An 18,348-nucleotide genomic window follows, 5' to 3' on the forward strand; every position below is an offset into this window, starting at 1 on the left:
ACATTTGGGAACTTCTGTCAAAATACAGCATACACATCTACTATCTCTAAGCATACTGGATTTTTGATCGTACCTTCAAATCCTGGGACACTGGAACAAGTCTTGGAGCAGATAAAGATGGAAGAACAGAGCACGGAGATGGTGGATAAAGTGGTTGTCTGGATAACATAAAAATTAAGTATACAATGTATAATATCATAATTTCATCTAATACAAGGTCATGGAGTATGGCAACACCGCAACGGCCGGAATATTGGGAATAACAGTAATAACAAACGTAAACATAAACATAGCGCAGAATCTCCATTATAGATTAGTGCATCAGCTGTTTCCAGAGGCCGGGATTGCGGTGTTGCCACTTCTCTCTCGCCGCGGCCTTGTATTAGTAGAGGAGAGTGAGTATGTTTTATCTATGGTAGAGGCTATGATTATATTCATCAATGACACAAACATTTCTATTTTAAGAGAGATTGGTATGTAAAACCTTATAGGATTGTAATTTGAATACATTCGTTTAATGAAAATTGCAAAGCTTACCAGTTAGAAAAACTCTTAAAATGTATGGTAGGCCTACCTTAAAAAAGTCAGAAAAATAATCTGAATTTTATTACAATTTAGAAAGCGCTTTTGTTTCCAATTTACCTGAATCACGTTGTATTAATTTGATTATCAATTATCAATTATTTAAGATAGGGACGCCACTATGTGCGTATTTTAACTTAAATATGAGTGTAGGATGATTATTTGAGAGAGAGTTTTCTTTGGAAAAACACTTTTGATGGAAGACGATTTAATAATCTATTGCTTATAACTAATATAAGTGAAGGGTTCAAACTCTGAAAATACCTCTCATTAGAATAAATGAGGTGAGTGAATTTAACTCTCAGTGGTTGAATTTGTTAACGGCAGAAAATCTCCAATGTAGCTTGGTAATGTTTTAGAATATGAATCACTTTAGATAATGATGTTTCTTTCACGGCTCTCTCTGACGGATGCCCAGACTTCATGGAGGAGAACTGGACTTTCATAGCACTTGAAGAAGGGTATTTCATTTTAAGACGAATTAACGCAAGTAATTTACATTTTACTTAAGTTAATACAAATCTTGAATGATCTCATGGCTTAAAGACACCATACGATTTATACCTCAATGAAAGTTAAACTCGCTCCTACTTTAATAGTAAACATTTTCACAAAGAGGGACTTCAGGATAATAGTGGATGTAAGTTAAAATTGCTCAACAAATACGATTACACAGTGACACAACTAAATGTATAATAAATAGTGGTAATTACCTTGCATATCTTTAAGTGATTCAACTTTTAGTCCAACTACCGTAGTTTGAAGCTCTTGGTGGCTGCTGTACAGGATTGAACGAGATGGTTAGTTTTGGAGTAGAATAATGTAGTGAATAGACTGTGGATTGGTTGTAAATAGTTTGGTACTTTCGTTACAAGTTGAATAAAAAAGGTTAAGTTTAGGGTAACACTTTTCTAAGTTTAAAAATTTATATCTTTTAACGTGAACATAATAAACAAAACAAACAGGAAAATCACAGCTGACACAACAGAAATTGCAGTAGCAACACTAATAACTGGGTGGAATCATTGACTTTCGGATACATAAGTAGACATCCCATCTATAGGGACCAGTTGTCACCAATTTACTAACAATATTGTAAATATTGTAGTTTTGTGAGCCAGTCACAAAATGCTTTAGTGTCTAAATTTCAACCTTATTTTTTGGTGCTGCCATAGTTGATGGGTTATAATAGTTGCTATAGTTCACAATAAGTTCCATCAGTTTGACTTGGTAAAAAGAATCGTGTATTTGGCAAAAAAATAGTAATTTAGATCAGCACAATCTGTTTGGTGGCTCACATCAACTACGACAAATTCGATAAAAACTGGTGACATCTTAAAAATAGGGATGGGATGCCTAGAATACGCCCAGAGCTTGGTATAACAAAATTTAGATCATTACTCGAAACAATTTTTTTAGTAAGGAAGGAACTTAGATTTTAAATTACCACACCAATACACAATCCCACACACCGGAGCTCAACCCAGAGGAACCTCACCTAATTAAAGCCGCAGGGAACAACCAAGCCTTCGTCGTTAATATTTTTATTTGCCCAATAAACTCGGGAGACGCTAAAATAATTAACACAATTTATGTAGAGCTCGAGTATAGCCAATAATCAAGGTGCTTTACCTGCCTCTGGCCACTGTCCTTGGGGGGGGGGAGTACTTCAAAGCCATGCTTAGAATCAAAGACACGATTAAATCTTCTGAATAAAATATATATCACTTTGATTTTGAGATTTTACATATTTGATACCGCTACGAATGACAGAACGATTAAATAAGTTAAATACCCCCCGCCGCAGCAAACCTGCAGACTAAGCGAATTTCAATTTGCCTGATTGGATTTACACTAAAATGTACCTTAAAAATATCACATTTATTCCCTATTTAAATAGAATTAGTTTAACGAGTACTTAGGTTTGCTGCAACAGGGAGGGTAAGTGTTTTTTTTTTTTTTTTTTTTTTTTTGTAAAATGTTAATATTTTACTGTAGTAAGAAATAAATGAATTTTCCTCAAAATGAAAAAGCAAACCGGTCCCGGGTCAAGTTCTTACCATGAGTACTACGGTAATAGCTTATTCCCTATATGGGAAATTCGCTAAAACTTAAGGAGAAATTTCGAAAATCCTAATTCGCTCATTTCAACCACTTTGCTGTGTAAAACTAGATGCATTAGAAAAGGTTGAGAAAGTAAATTATGCCTAAGAGTTTACATAGGAACGATAAATAAACGTACTCATATTTACGAGTATGTTCATAAACATGGTAAGAGGTTGTGATATAACTTACAGGAGAATTACAATCCAATTTTAGAACAGTAATAAATAAATGTGTTTGTCATTGTATGTGTTGGTTTCGAAAATGAATAACAGTTTCATAAGGGGTTTCATTACTAGCATATCCTTCAACAGTTAAACAAGTCAAATGGAATAATTTAAAACTTTTTTTAAATAGCAAATTTGACTATTAAAACACATTACATTAGAGACACCTCTAATAGATTAATTTCTAACATTATTAGATAGGCCAAAAACAGGATGAAAAAGTACTATGATTGACAAATGCATTGTCTATTCATTTAACATAAACCATCAACTCTTACTTAAGTACAAGTTCTTAACCAAGAATATTAGAACAGAAACGGTATGGATCAAAACATAAACAAATTACGTCACTGACTCGACTCCTCTACTAATTTTTTGACTGTTACATTTTATAATAATATGAACATTATTTATTTTCGGGCCATAGACATTATTTGTGTTTAAGATCCATACAGTTTCTGTTCCAATATGCGTGTAGCAGTTAGTTTGAATTATTTAGAACAATACATAACATAAGACTTAAACACAAAAATAAACTTCAAATAAATAGTAGTTTTCGTCACTAGTCCCAAAAGTATGCTTTTTTCGGACGATATCGTGTTTAACCAGAAATTCCATTAAGTCACAAAAAAAGCATTTGAGGATGAGTTACGAACAATATTTTTCATTACATCGTCATATATTATAGCAGAAAATATCAAAATATAGCCAAAATACAGTAACACTAAATGAATTTGTAAGAAAAATTTTAAAGGATCAGAACAGCTGATTTATTTTGAGCTTTAGACATAACCATATGATTCGAGTCCGTGAAATTTTACGGACTAGTCCGCTTTAGGGATCTTTAGGGACTCAAAACGATCCGTAAGACAGCTGTTTTGAGACAGTGTAATGAAAAACATTTTAACTAGCCTAAGGGGAGGTTTTCATTACTAAATAATAATTTTAAAAAATAATTAAGAGGTTATTTCACCACTAGACAAAATCAAGGTAACACCTCTTATATTGTTCAAGCGATTTGAGACTACACAAAAAATAACTAAAGCCAAGTAAAATATCTTCCAGATTTCAGGGATATCCCCAACTGGTATTGACTACAAAACAATATGTATATGCAGGGACACGAAGGACAAACTTATATGAGATTCCATTATTACTCAGGGACTTTGACGAGCATTGATTGTTATATGTTATTATACGATCAGCAACAATGCTATGACCGAACTGAGACCGAGATTGATATTGCTTTTCTATTACTGAGAATGTCAATTTCGGAGGTTAGTTTCCGAATATACGTTTGTTTAGTGTGTTTTCATGAAGGGGTTTTGCAGAAACTGAAGATATTTTGAGTGTAATTTACTTTATATACTGGGAGTATACCTTTCTGAAGTGTTGGTCCGGTATTTTTTGAGCCCACTGATGTTAAATATAGATATTTTACATGCTATTGTAGTTTTACTAAGGGGGCGTTGCTATTTGGTTTTAATTAAGAATATAAATTAGTATTTTACAAATAGATTATTATATTGGCTAAAATGGCTTTAACTGTCGTGAAATGACACAAATAGTAAAAAAACGAGATTCGAAATATTTTATTTCCAAAATGTTTTTTTACAAAACAACAGCATTTGAAAATAGCATATACATAGAATTTTGCAAACCATCAAGTAAATTTAAATCATTTACTATTACAAAACAGAATGCAATACAAACAAATAAGAAAAAAATATGTTGTTGGGAATATCATAAAAAATTTTTGTTCAGATACTATCTTTCTCAAAGTAATGCTACGAACAAATACATTTCAGTTGCTAGCTTATCCATAAGGTCCTGCACGAGGGTGTGTAAAATAACACAAACCAAATAGCCTAGATACATGTTGCATTATGTTGTATTATGTTGCATCCAGTTTCCAGTTTCAAAATGAATCAGTTTCCCAAATCATAGGTTATACCATACAATTGCGACTGGTAAAAAATTAGTGATTACCGAATATTTTGATAGTAGTTGAAATAAATATACACTTAAAAATATTTAATATCTTTACACAAACACAAGTTACCATCCTGTCTAAAATTCAAACCGATTCATCCAAAAGGTATAAAATGTGCACACATATTGTGCTGTTAAAAATTCCAAACACTACTTTTAGCTTAGTTTGATTTTACTCTACTATGTTTGCGTTTCATCACAAGGAGTTACTTGTTTTCCGATGTGAATTCCAGAGGTAATATTGCTGTTGCATTATGGGTAACCAAACATTGGCTTATCTTGGCACTGCAGCTGGCGAATGTACAACGCTTCTTGTGGAGGTGTTGCACGTTAAAAAACGAACACACGGATAATAGAGGAAAATATTATCCAATGAAATACAAGATTATTGACACTATAGAATTATTTGAAATAATTAATACAATTTTTCTAGTGAAAGGGGAGAATATATTTTTACAGTCACAAGTGGCTGGTATGTAGTGTGAGACTCCTGCATTGATCAACTCACATAATAAAATCACTTGACTTTATTGGGCACACATCTAAAAGGTAGGAGTGTTTGTCATTTTACTTGAGGTCAGTAGGTGAACAAGCATGTGGTTGAAATGATAAGAATTTATGGAAAAGCTAAATATTTGAGTACCAAGACAAAGATGAGGAGAAAAGTTGGGAGGGTGAAAAGTCAATTGCGCCTCTTACGACAAACTGAAAAAAGCTGGAATAATATTCTTACCCATAAAACCACAAGGGTAAATTATGTCAAGTAAACCAAAATAATGTAACTGATATTTAAATAATGTCACAATATTTAAAATTACATGTACAGTAGTGCCGTGCGACACTGGTCATCAGTTAGGACCGCTTGTAAGCGTCAACCTCACACAGAACGTACTGTAGAGCCGTGTGACACTGGTCGTCAGTTAGGACCGCTTGTAAGTGCCAACCTCACACAGAACGTACTGTAGAGCCGTGCGACACTGGTCAATTAGGACCGCTTGTAAGCGTCAACCTCACACAGAACGTACTGTAGAGCCGTGCGACACTGGTCATCAGTTAGGACCGCTTGTAAGCGCCAACCTCACACAGAATGTACAGTAGAGCCGTGCGACACTGGTAAGTTAGGACCGCTTGTAAGCGTCAACCTCACACAGAACGTACTGTAGAGCCGTACGAAACTGGTCGTCAGTTAGGACCGCTTGTAAGCGCCAACCTCACACAGAACGTACAGTAGAGCCGTGCGACACTGGTAAGTTAGGACCGCTCGTAAGCGTCAACCTCACACAGAACGTACTGTAGAGCCGTACGAAACTGGTCGTCAGTTAGGACCGCTTGTAAGTGCCAACCTCACACAGAACGTACAGTAGAGCCATGCGACACTGGTCGTCAGTTAGGACCGCTTGTAAGTGCCAACCTCACACAGAACGTACAGTAGATCCAAGTGACACTGGTCAGTTAGGACCGCTTGTAAGCACCAACCTCACACAGAACGTACTGTAGAGCCGTACGAAACTGGTCGTCAGTTAGGACCGCTTGTAAGCGCCAACCTCACACAGAACGTACAGTAGAGCCGTGCGACACTGGTCGTCAGTTAGGACCGCTTGTAAGCACCAACCTCACATAGAACGTAAGTAAAGCCGAGCGACACTGGTCGTCAGTTAGGACCGCTTGTAAGCGCCAACCTCACACAGAACGTACAGTAGAGCCGTGCGACACTGGTCAGTTAGGACCGATTGTAAGCGCCAACCTCACACAGAACGTACAGTAGAGCCGTGCGACACTGGTCGTCAGTTAGGACCGCTTGTAAGCGCCAACCTCACACAGAACGTACAGTAGAGCCGTGCGACACTGGTCGTCAGTTAGGACCGCTTGTAAGCGCCAACCTCTCACATAACGTACAGTAGAGCCGTGCGACACTGGTCGTCAGTTAGGACCGCTTGTAAGCGCCAATCTCACACAGAACGTACAGTAGAGCCGTGCGACACTGGTCGTCAGTTAGGACCGCTTGTAAGCGCCAACCTCTCACATAACGTACAGTAGAGCCGTGCGACACTGGTCGTCAGTTAGGACCGCTTGTAAGCGCCAATCTCACACAGAACGTACAGTAGAACCGTGCGACACTGGTCGTCAGTTAGGACCGCTTGTAAGCGCCAACCTCACACAGAACGTACTGTAGAGCCGTGCGACACTGGTCGTCAGTTAGGACCGCTTGTAAGCGCCAACTTCACACAGAACGTACATTAGAGCCGTGCGACACTGGTCAGTTAGGACCGATTGTAAGCGCCAACCTCACACAGAACGTACAGTAGAGCCGTGCGACACTGGTCGTCAGTTAGGACCGCTTGTAAGCGCCAACTTCACACAGAACGTACATTAGAGCCGTGCGACACTGGTCAGTTAGGACCGATTGTAAGCGCCAACCTCACACAGAACGTACAGTAGAGCCGTGCGACACTGGTCGTCAGTTAGGACCGCTTGTAAGCGCCTACCTCACACAGAACGTACAGTAGAGCCGTGCGACACTGGTCGTCAGTTAGGACCGCTTGTAAGCACCAACCTCACACAGAATGTACTGTAGAGCCGTGCGACACTGGTCAGTTAGGACCGCTTGTAAGCGCCAACCTCACACAGAACGTACAGTACAGCCATGCGACACTGGTCGTCAGTTAGGACCGCTTGTAAGCACCAACCTCACACAGAACGTACTGTAGAGCCGTGCGACACTGGTCGTCAGTTAGGACCGCTTGTAAGCGCCAACCTCACACAGAACGTACAGTACAGCCATGCGACACTGGTCGTCAGTTAGAACCGCTTGTAAGCGTCAACCTCACACAGAACGTACTGTAGAGCCGTGCGACACTGGTCAGTTAGGACCGCTTGTAAGCGCCAACCTCACACAGAACGTACAGTAGAGCCGTGCGACACTGGTCGTCAGTTGGACCGCTTGTAAGCGCCAACCTCACACAGAACGTACAGTAGAGCCGTGCGACACTGGTCGTCAGTTAGGACCGCTTGTAAGCGCCAACGCTCGCCCACTTCCCCGTTTTATTTGATACCAGACATTACACATTACAAATACCGCTTGGCGCTGGTCGCGGCTCTGATGTCTTGTTTGGGCTTTGGTTTGGGTGAGGTTGCGGAGGACGAGCGAGAAAAGGTCACAGACCATCTGAAGTCTGCTCTCGCCTCTCCGGTGTCGCGATCATATGTTTCTTATACCAAGGATTACTGGTGTGCAGATAAACCGATTATTCTACAACTTAATGACTTAGACGCTAATTGCAGCTGTGAAATAGGATACTGTAGAGGCTATATTGCTGTTCCATCTATAATCGATAAAACTAGCATTATAAATAAACGGCGTCGATTTGTTTCAAAATGTTTTTAAAATGTATTTTAATTTGTAAACAAATATTGAACATAATTTACTGACATGGTATCCCGATTTACTGTAGTAAGTAAGTACTGTTCTGTATTATCATAGACAACAAAAATTAAATATAGACCGTCAGCCGTGCTGCGGTTACCATAGGTTCTGGCCACACAGCTGGGAGCGCCATGTAGTTATAGTGTATGCACTACGTAACTACATGCCGCTCCCAGCGATGTGTGCCAGAACCTATGGTAACCATGGTAACCGCAGCACGACTGACAGTTTATGAACTTCTGAGTTCTTAATTTCTCAATCAACCCTATATCAAAATCAAAATAGTTTTAGAATACATTTTATTACAACAGCAAAATCTCAATACCCTCTACATTACACAGTTTACCTTAAAACTTAAAATTACAATGCATGTGAGGAGTTGGTAGATTCGTAAAAATTGTAAAACTATTGATATTTTTATTTTACAGTAAAATAGTACAAGATACAATGTTTAACCGTCGTCCAGTAAGGATCGTCAGTTCTCGAGGCGCGAGCCGAGCTGTCGTCATGCAAGTTTATTTGCCAAGACATTACAAGGACCGAGGAGTACAAGGCTACAAGCTACAAGCTACAAGCAGTTCAGCTGACAGAGACGTCTTACTACAAGCAATCAGCTGATTTGGAGGGACTTGGTGAAAAGAAGAAAAATCAGAAACCGTCCTGGGTAGAATGCAACTTATGTTACAGTTTGCTGTTGGTAATACTTTAAATGTTTACAGTATGTTTGAATAAGGCGGATGTGTAACTAATCTAGTGGTAATCTCTGAATTAAATATCTCTCGGGGTCAAAAGGTACAGGTTCGAATCCCAACAATTACGAAAATAAATTTAGGAGTTCAACCTGCTTTTCCTTAAAATAGTTTTTACTTTTTTCATTCAAAATGCCACTGGCATGAACATAAAAAATACATTGTTTACGATTTCTAAGTACCTAAGCACTTTTTTAACGTTGCACTAATACGTTTTTGGTTGTGATTAAAAATGATTCTATAGCCATATCGTTGAATTCATTCATTCATTCAACGTGCATAACTATGATTTAACCTAGAAAAATATCTATGAAATAAAAATATTTAGGTCATTTTAATGTATATTTGTTGATTCTGAAGATACTTGCAGAATTAACTGAATTAATTGCTTGTTTGAGAAAAACTCAATTTCTTTAACGTTGCAGTGATACACTACTTAGAATTATTAATACCCCCGCCGCAGCAAACCTGCCGACTAAGCGAATTTCCATTTGTCCGAATTGATTTTCAGTTAAATATATTTTAATAACATTAGGTTTAACGAGTACCTAGGTTTGCTGCTACAAGGAAACTAATAAAGTGTGTTTTTGAGTAAAATATTGATAGTTTAGTACAAAATAAATAAATTTGCCAAGTTTGATCAAAATATATCCATAATCAAGCAAACTGCAACATTTGACAATATTCTCCATAAGAATAACATGGGAATTTGAAATTTACAATTTTTAAATTTTCTCCGTTACTAATAATTGAACAAAAATACTTTTATATACTAAATTATTTGTTTTTTTAAGCTCTTTAAAAAGGTCTAAAGAGAAATCGGGAAATTTTGTGTTTTGAGGGTCAAAAGTGAGAAAAACCACTTTCCCATGGTCCGATCGTGCTGGTTCGCGAACTCATTCAAGTTTATCCCGATTTACACCTTTAAACCAAATTTCATCAAAATCGGACAAAAATTACTCAAGTTATCGCGTTCACGGACGTATATATATATATATATATATATATATATACACATATATAAAAATTTGAACGAATGATGTTTTTGGCCTCTGGGGACATCAAAATGAAAAAGTAAATCGGTCCCGGGTCTAGGTCTTACCGTGCCACCTACGGTAATAGCTACTTCCCTATAGGGAAATTCGCTAAAAGTACATCATCGATCATCTAAACTAAAAAAAATAAGAATAATAACCAACTTAAAATCTAGTTAGGACAAAGACATTTTTGTCGCTTTCACTAATTTTTAACTTTAAATATTTTGAAATTGGACAAAGCCAATATTACGATCCAAATTTCCCCATTCAACCTTTGGTAATGAGAAATACCCAAGGCTGTTGTCTTGTTGAGGATGTCCTGGGTATATTTGTGCTGTGGTACCGACTAGCACAGATACTGTATCGAACGTTCAATGCCACCTCTACTGTAGTCTTCTAGATCTCTTGTCAAAATATAAGTTAGTAAAATATCTCACCTAATTAATAACTTGAGTTAAAGATACTAGATTTGTATTTGAAAAAAAATATAAAACATTATTTTTTAAGCGGACTTTTATTCCTTGAACAATGTTATCGTACGTACACTACATATAAATAAAATTTAATTGATAAATATTGATAAAAAAACTAAAAATCAATATAATAATGCAATACAAATATAAATCAATAAAAAATAATATTAAAATAATTAATAAGTATTGTTATATTATTTTTTTTAAAGTTACTTCACGTATAACTGCCAGAGAAAATCGTACGAAACGTTATTTTGTAAGATATGAAAGTTTTCTCCAAAAAACCGATATTACATTTTTTTATTAATTTTAGATAGCAGACGGTGCAATTTATCGTGAAATATTGCCCAGGTATATGGTTTATAACGTAAGTACTATACAACTTAAAAAAGTAAATGTTTATTTTTTGTAAAGTTTTAAAAGTAGTAATGAACAGAATCTTAAGTAGTTCCTATAACACATAGGTTTTTTTTAGGAGAGTTTTAAATTTTATCTTTGTGTGACACAAGAGATTTTCCTGCTTCTATGACTTACTTGTCGAAAATGAAAAACTGTTTTTAAGTCTTCTAAGCGTATTAAAATATTGTAATCAGTAAAAAATGTGAAACAAGAAACAAAAACAAAATCATTTACTTATTTGCGTAGGTATATAGTGGGCAGCATATAATAAAAGCGAGGTCTTGTATTCCAATAATTATACACGTTAGTGGTTCCAATATACATATAAAGAAACGAGCCAAAACAAATAAAATCTGTTGTTTATTAGTACACGTTATCTGAAATTCCGATTACACTGTCAAATAAAATATTTACTTTAGGAAGCCATAAGTCGGGAAATATGCAAAACTCTATATTAAACACAATAATCCTTGGGCAGAACAAGTTAATTAAACGATATGCAAAGCTGGCAAGAGTGGTGCTATCCGTGGTTGGCAACAATGATAATTGGTCTCCAAGTCAGCTGTTTGTCAAACAAATCAGCCGATATCGGCTGCGTGGGCGACTTTACAACGGTCTATGGCATAACAGGATTTACCTTCTGACTTTAATTGGGGCTTAAAGCTAGGAAATCAGTCTATAACTTTTTATGGCCGTAAATTTTTGTTTGCGGATAATGTTTCTGGCCGTAATCTGCAAGACCTTGGTTTGGTACCTCTGTACTTTTTCGTTTAGTGGTTCTAAAGAAGCCACAAACACCGTTTGTTGAATGTTCTTTAGATGATGATCATAATGATTTTGTAAAAATAGTCTGGATTCATTTTGAAATACGCAAACATAAATTAATTATTTATATTTGTTTGTGAATCAGCCAGATCCAACCGTGAGAAGGGTATTCGAGAAGGAATAGTTCAGCTCAAAAATTGGTTTTATTACTTTTTAAACTTTTCCAAAATAATACCCACCATTTAATTCAATCAAAACCCCCAAATGATAGTGGTTTACATTAAAATACACTGCAATCATGAATAACGCCTTCTTTTGTCCTACTTACGTTAAAACTACGAAACTGCGGTCCCCCAGCCAATCACTCCCTATGAAATTTAGGGAACCACCAGACTAAATAAAATCCAAACTATGAATTAGTATTACAGTAGAACCTCCATAACAACACTCTCATAGAGATTAAGACTTGTTATCAAGGTTGAATTCTTATCGAGGTTTGCATTAACATGTTATTAGAGGTAAAATACATGCTAGGGGATTTGGAAATGACAATTGTTATCAAGGGCGACTTGTTATCGAGGTTCCATCTGTATCACAAACCTTGAACCTCAACTATGTGTTTTGCAGGTGGCTTCCATACAACACATAGATTACTTGACGATCGCGCATCGCAACTTGCGCCTGCGAGATCCCTTTTTGATGAAATCCAAACATGAAAGCAAGTAAGAGGATCTTGGCTCACGATGAGTTTGGTAAACCTATTTACACACCTAAAAAAATTATTGAATGATATAATCGTTTGCGTCAGCTATTTAACAGTGTGTTTGGTACTTTTCGATTAGTTGCCGTCATAATTATTGTATTATTTTAAACTGCAACTATCTATTTAATGTTACTCATAATATAGAAACTTTATAACATTTACAACCAATCTTTTTTATAAATAGGATTAAGAACTTTAGAATTATTTATATTTTCTAAATGTATTAACAACATCTAGAATTTATTTATTGAATATAGTCGTGATAAAAATATTTATTCAAAAATTTAAGACTATCTTTATGTTATATTTTCATTTCATAATTTAATCATAATTTATTTTATAATACGTCATAGATTTTTAAAAGTAAATCTATCTTTATCGGTATTATATAAACAAATTAAATTACTAATCGATTATCGATTTGAGTTTTTTATTGGTAAATTAATTTTATTGTAAAAACTAGAAATTTATGTTTACAATATTTACACCTAAATTTAAGTTTAATTTTAAGTGGTCCTTAAAGTGTCAATATCCACTAATTTTATTGCGTTTTAAGTTTAATCTATCATTCTCCTTTTTTTTCTTTCAAAGGATTTTACCATACGTATTCCAACCATGATTTTAGTTGGATACGAATAAATATTCTGTTAATACACCATTATATATTTACTGAAAATAAAAGGAAAATATCATTCACATTTGAGCTGATTTTTTGGGCCAAACATGTAGTCCCTATATATTATCTGTAGTGTGGAACTAAGACAAACTGACATTTATTGGAACTTTGTATCACCAGTTCAAAATTAGTTGGCAACTCGTTTAGAAACATAATTATAAGATGAGTCTGGTGAGCAATTATCATACTTGGCAAAGATATTGAATTGCAACGCAGATTTGCCAACACTGCAAATACTCTTCAATTACTCAATTGCAATTACTCTTCTGGTTATGAAGTGAATTAATATGCTGTTTATTTATACATTGTTCACAACAATGTTCACATATTGTTATATTGTTGTGTACAATATTCACATGTTAAATACTGGTGGAAACATGACCCATAATGTTCTTGATTTATAAAATGTCCTTTATTTATGGGAATGATCTATTAACGTAGGTCTCATGGCAAGACTTAGACCCGGGACCTTTTCCAAGAGATATAATAATTCCAGAGAATATAATAATTAATAATTATTATATAATTATTATAATTATTAATAATTAATTATAATTATATAATAATTATATATTATTATAATTATAATTATATTATATTATAATTATAATTATATTATATTATAATTATAATAATATTATAATTATATTATATTATTATATATTATTATTATTAATTAATTATTATTAATTATATTATATTATAATTATATTATAATTATATATTATAATTATATAATTATTAATAATTATATTATAATTATATATTATAATTATATAATTATTAATAATTATTATATAATTATTAATTCCAGAGAATATAAGAATATAATAATTCCAACGATTTATCCTGTCCTGATTATGGTCAAACTCGATCGCCATTATAACTTAATTTATTAGTGTAAATATATTTTAAACACATTAATCACGATATTATTGTAAGATTGATCGTTTAGTTGTTTGGTTTTTGCTGGTTTGAATATACGAAGGAAAATAAGCAAAGAAAAAAAGTGTCAGTGTAAACTGAAATGCATTATGCCATTTAAATAATCTAAGCAATTATAAAATAATAAATTATCATTGTATGATCATAGGCAAGTAACATTTCCTTTCTTTTAATCCCTGAATTACAGAAATAATAAAATTTCAAGCTCTAAGAAAATTTAAACCAAAAAAATTCTACCGAATATGTTAAGTTACCTAGACTCACTCCAAACGTGTCGAAGTTACTGTGTGTTTTCTTTAAATACCCACTATCGTATTTTCTGTTAACAAACTTAACACCTTTTGACGTTTGACATTACAAACTAAATCGTAGAAAAACACGCCTATTTTCCATCAGAAAGTACAGTATACATTCATCAAATGACTTTGTGTTTTTTTATATTTTGTAAGGGTTTTCACACATTCGTAACGCAAAGTAAATGTGTAATGTATAACGCTGTAACGCTATATAACGCTCACATCGCATCGTATGCAAGGCTTAGCCATAACCAATCTCGGATAGTCGGATGGCGAGCCTTATTTTCCACGGTGTTTGGATTTCATCAGAAGGGATCTTCAGCCTCTATAAGTCGTTTGTTTGCCAGGGACCAATTTCTTGTTTTAAAGACTTAGTTTGTATCGGGATATTGGATAAGTCCGAAACATTTTATCAATTGGTAAATTGGATATTTTTATAGCATTTTTAAAGTAGCCGTTTCATTTCAGTTCTTAGAATTGAAAAGATTCACTTTACAATATTGTTTACTTACAGTATTGTTTTGTTACTTTACAATACAAGTTTGGACCAATGAACTTCAAGAATTGAGAGAAAAGAAGTAAAATTGTAACATTGCGAACGTCAAATTCAGCTGTTGAGACCAATTTAATTGTGGTTGGGACAATAAGTAATTGCATCAAAATCAATGGCAATGAGAGGTTACAAACATAACCTCTCTTGGAAATGAGTAGTGATTTTTAGTAATTAAGAAACTGTCGTAGGTAAAGTAGTGTACGTTAACTCACGTAATTAGCCTTACGCAATCGTTGCGTAAACTTCTATAATGATTAATGTTTCCCTAAAATTAAAATAGTTAATTTAAATTTCACTAGAAGTCGTCCAGTGGTGGAAAACTTGATCAAAAATATTTAATGTACAGACTTATCTATTTCATCCCACCCTGTAAATAACACTTCTGATTGGAACTTCCTCCATTTGTTTAGATTTTCTGTTTATTTCTCGTTGTTATTCGTCACCAGAATGGCAACTCATAAGACCCATGTTAATTTTTTAAAGTTTTAAACTCATTATTTGTGCTTATTTTTGAGCCTATTTTAATTTGTAAAGGAACTCAGCACATCTACAGGAAACTATCTTTCTGCGTAGATTTTCCCTGCGATGCACACGAGCTGATAAAAAAGGTTTAGAAACATGCTTGCCTATTAATATATTGTTTAATTGTGTTAAAGTGGATTGTTTTAAACTTTCTATGATGTAAATGGAAAATTTTAAGTAATTAACCTAAAAATCATGTTCCATATTTTTCTTGAAGTTTTTCTTGTAGATATATCAAAGCATTCTATCAAACAGTTTCTATTTCATAACGCCACCAAGCTCGAGCAAATATTCCATGTCTAGAACACATCCTCGCTGAACTGGATGTCAGGCGAGCGACTTTACTGTTATTTATATTTGCCTTATCTATGATATCGTGTCCCATAGTTCTTCAGGCCAACTTTTTTGGGAACACTTCTTGTTTTGGGTACCTTTTACTCTACAAGTTTGTCTGCCACAATTCTTCCCTTATGTGTTTAGTGTTTTGTATGTGAGCAAAAGTTGTGAGTCGTATGATATTTAAGTGATATGAGTAACTATATTAGTACCTTTGTACTTGTAAAATTATTTTGTTGAGAAAATATATTTTTACTTCGTACAAAATTAGTTATTTTCTATAACAGCTGATATTAAATAAATCTTTGTTTTCAAGCTGTAGTTTAGAGCAAGGGAAAACGATCAGCTGATTTTATATTTGCTCTAAACTTACTTTCTTTTGCTCTCTATCAGTTCTATCACCTGTTTAGTGTTTGTTTACAATTTATTTCCGTTATAAAAATCAGCTGTTTTTACTGTTCAACAATATAAATTTGATCAGAAATACATCTTAAATAGTTTTGTTATGTTTTATTTTGTAGTGTGTAATTAATAAACAAAAAACATAACCTTAAACTTGAACTTATAGTTTTGACTTTGGATAGTTTTTATATGGAATTGCTATAACTTTTGGCTTTCATTTCTTTATAAAAATAACTTTAATTAGACAATACAATAGTTATAGTTTTAGTAAGGTTAAAAAGCTTCCTTAGTAACCTTTTTAGTAACCTCAAAGGTTCCTCTATGGGACTATTTGTATGTCGAAACGAAAAGTATGGTGACATAAATTGACTTTCCTGCACTTCCTTCAATCATTCCCTCCTCGGATTCGTCTCGCACATGAAGCTTGAGCGAGCTCCGGAAAATGCCACTTTCGGTACTTGTAATAAAATATTCTTATTTAAGGAACCCAATATTTACCATCCCAAATTTGTACATACATTTAATGACTTTCGAGACAGCTGTACAAAATTAGTTTAGTTGCAAAAACTCTTCAACTCAATGGGCTTGCGTTAATCCATCTTAAAGTACAATTAACACGATCATCCCCTATAAAGCTAATTTTACTCATACTATGAACATTTTGAAATCCACCGGGTAAAGCCTTTAGAGGTCAATAATTTACTATGTCATTCATCAAATGGCATGTATTGCTTCAAAATGTTTTTTTTATATATTATTTGATATAAAATCGAAAATCTACGCTACATTTCAGATCTTGACTCTTTTTCGTTGATAAAATATCAGAGTAAAAATATTCAAAAGCGAAATATTACTGATTCTATAAATTAGAATCAGGTTTGTTCAACCCTATTCTTAAAATTATTCAAAAGTTACTGGGTTGAATTTCAAAAAATGAAATTCGAAAAAGATCCTAAAAAAATCAAGTTTGGTAGAAATAAATGATAATATATTCAAAAATATGAGCACGCTCGAGCGAGGCGAGTGAAATGTTGTGTTTTATGCATAACGGAAGAAAACGCACTGTGAATGTACCCGGAGCGGGAATTATTCCATTTTTGAATCAGAAAGCTCGGACATCGCCGGCTCCAGGGACACATTGGGAACCTAATGTCAGTCTTGGGGCATCTGTGATGCTAAATAAAATATCTACTTGACAGAGCAGCCTGTGTAAGTGATTTTAAATTTGTGTTCGAATTCGGCATGCATATTTCGGTCACATGTTGTGATACACGTTGTAGTTAGTCGCAACGTTTAAACATTCTGAAACTAGACCCATCTGTACTAAATGGTTGGGGTTTCAATTGATTGTTTTGCCGAAGGAAACAGCTGATTTTATTTATCACACTGAAGGCATTCCAATCACAAAATTTATTTGTCAATATATTGTTTTAAGTGTTATTAAATTATTACATGTATTTTTATTTACTTTCCGTAATCACTTCGCATATATTAATAAATCAATTTAAATTTACAACGGGTCAAAAATAGTTAGCATTGATTGAAGCATAAACAATTATCATAACAGTAATGTTATTATGACACTCCTAAGTACATGGATGTCGTTTTGTCATAAGTTTCAACTGAAAAAGCTTGATACTTTAATGATGGAAAGAAAGATAAAATAGGCAGACAAACATGTTAATTTAACCCTAGTAAAGCAATACTTACATATAAATTACATGAGCCTCTTATCCCTGCTAACAAGAGCTTCAAATCCAACAATATTCAAGCAAACGTTTATTAATGTAATTTAAATGTTTCTTTACACAAAACAAGAAATCGTTAAGTTGACTTTGGGCTACAGTAACGACTTTGCCTTATTCAAATCTTGGCCCTTAAAACATAAGAGATCCTTTGTGATGAAAACCAAACACCTGGAATATAAGGGATTGGCTGTAAGCCGGTCGATGTACCTGAGCCTTGGAAAACTCCTGCTTTGCAACGAATTATAACGGTTATTTTATAAATTGTACAATCTTGAAAATAAAATAAAAATATGTCATTCAATTTGTATTCACGTTAAAATAATTTTACGCCACGCTACACTATTTTGACGAACTTC

This window comes from Macrosteles quadrilineatus, unplaced genomic scaffold (genome assembly GCF_028750875.1).
Source record: "Macrosteles quadrilineatus isolate MER2022 unplaced genomic scaffold, UCM_ALF_1.0 Scaffold_9__3_contigs__length_116548681, whole genome shotgun sequence".
Classification (NCBI taxonomy): Eukaryota; Metazoa; Arthropoda; class Insecta; order Hemiptera; family Cicadellidae; genus Macrosteles; species Macrosteles quadrilineatus.